Source organism: Pan paniscus, chromosome 16, assembly GCF_029289425.2.
Source record: "Pan paniscus chromosome 16, NHGRI_mPanPan1-v2.0_pri, whole genome shotgun sequence".
Lineage (NCBI taxonomy): Eukaryota > Metazoa > Chordata > Mammalia > Primates > Hominidae > Pan > Pan paniscus.
This window is the reverse complement of record NC_073265.2, coordinates 11,350,789-11,353,341: the sequence shown is the minus strand read 5'-3', so window position 1 is coordinate 11,353,341 and position 2,553 is coordinate 11,350,789.

Sequence of the window (2,553 nt, the reverse complement as noted above, 5' to 3'; positions counted from 1 at the left end):
TGGCTGACAACATGCAATTTACCTGTGTAACAAACCTGCACATGTACCCATTTATAGTGAACAAGAAGTAGGAAAAAAATGAAAGAAATGAAAAATAAAATGAAATAAAGGAAAAATAAATAAACGGCTTGTTGTTGCTACTATTGTTGGTCTTTGTTTAATGAGTTTTCTAAACTAATTTTGTAACGTCTGTGTTTTTTTTCTTGGTGGACACTAACATCTCTGCTTGGTTAGTTTTCTAGGTGTTGAATTTCATCACTTTTCTTCATTAATTTATATGACCATGCAATTTTTCTTCTTTAGCTGCTTTATGTGGTCAATTGCATTAATTACTTTTCAAGTATTAAACCAGCTTTGTATCTGTAAAATAAATTTCACCTGGTCACGATGTATGATTTATTTAATTTTTTTTGCTGAACTTTATTGGCTATTATATTTTGAATAATTTTGTATCTATATTCATGAGGGATACTGATCTGTGGTTTCGTTGCTTTTTACAAAATTAACTGGTATTGCCTTTGCCTGGTTTTTGTATCAGTGTAATAATAGCTTCATAAAATTGTAAAGTGTTTTCTCCTCTTCTGTTTCCTGGAAATTGTTAGAGAGTTCATATTAATTCTTCTCTAAAGGTTTGATAGAATTATCTAGTGTAATCTTCTGGGCCCAGAGATTTCTCTGGGGAGAATTTGAAAATTATAAGTCCTATTTTCTTAATAGTTACAGGATTATTCAAACCATCTATTTCATATTGGGTGCCTTGTAGTATTTTCTCCTTTTTGAGGGACTGTTCCATTTCATGTAGGTTGTAAAATTTATGTGTGTAGAGCTATTTGTAATATACACTTATGTAATTTTCATTTCTGCAGGGTCTGCAGTACTATTGGAAATTTGCATTTTTCCTTTTTTATTTTTTACCAGTCTTGCTAGAAGATTGTCGGTATGATTAATGTGTTTAAAATACAACTGTCTGCTTTATTGATTTTTTAATATTTTTAATCTGATTTGAATTTCATTTTTTTCCTACTCCTTGTTCACTTTCTTCTGCTGGCCCTGGACTTATTTTGTTCTCTTTTTTAGGTTCTGGAGGTGGTAACCTAGGTTATTAAGACTTCTGCACTTTTTTATTGTGTATGTATAGTATTATACATTTCTATTTCAATAATTCTCTAGCTGTATACCATAAATTTTAGTCGTGGTATTTTAAAATTTTTATTCAGTTCAATGTATTTTTTAAAATTTCTTTTGTGTCTTCCTTTATGAGTCATGGATTATTTGCAGTTGTGTAGCTTTTGGTTTATAAGTGCTTGGAGATTTTGCTGTTGTCTTTATAGTCTGTTAATTTATAATTTGATTCTACTGTGGATGAAGAACATACTCTGTAATTTTTCAATCTTATACTTTTTTTGTGGCTTTATGACCAAGGATATGAGATATACATATACATATACATATACATATATAAACACACATTATTTTATTTGAAGTCAATTTCTTTTTGACAACCCATAATTGGGTTGTGTTTCTAAATCTACTCGGCTGAAGTACTTTGTGTTACTATTGCTGTATTTAGAACATTTAAGTGTAATCTAATTAGTGATATATTAGGGCTTAGGCCCACTGTCTTACTTTTTCTGCGTTTTCGATTACTTCTTTTTCCCTTTACATATTTTCCTATTGGCTATTTGAACACTTTTAATTTTTTAAAAAATTATCTGCAGTGCTTTTGAGTGTGGCTATCCCTTTGTATAGCATTTTTAGGGGTTGTTCTAGGTATTTTGTTATATTTCATAATTTCCCACAATCTAGTGGCCTTGCCATTTTACCAGTTCAAATGAAGTATAGAAACATTCCCTGTCCTTACCTCCCTCTGTTCTGCTTCGTTTACAGTAAAATAATTTAAAATATTCCCTCTACCTACATTTATAGCTGCACCAGAAATGTTACCATTTTTGCTTCTACCATGAAACATAATTTAAGAGACTCAACAGAAAAAAATATCTGTCCTATTTACTAATATTTTTGCTTATTGTGTTCTTTCTTTTTACTGCATTTCAAGAATTTTATTTTTCATTGCTTTCTTTCTGTTCAGAGAATGTCCGTTAGCCCTTTCTAAGAGTAAATCTGATAATGACAAATCTTAGATAAAGCGTATCTTAGTTTTCCTTCATCTGAGAATTTCTTGATTCTCTCTTGTTTCCTAAAATGTGCTTTCAGTAGACAGAAGGTTTGACATGACAGTCCTTTTCATTCAGAACTTGAAAATTGTCGTGCCACTTCCGTCTGGCCCCCATGGTTTCTGATGAGAATTCCACTGATTTTCAAATTGTTTTTTTCCTACAGGTAAGGTGTTGTTTCTCTCCAGCTGCTTTCAAAGCTTTTTCTTTGTGATTCAGTTTTCTGAAGTTGGACTAGGATGTATCTTGTTTTCCATTTTCTTAGTTATATCCTGTTCGAGACACATTCAGCTTCCTAAATATGTAATTTTTAGTCTTTTGTCAAATTTTGGAAGTCTTCAGCCACTATTTCTTTGAATGGTTTTCTAGCCCTGCCAAC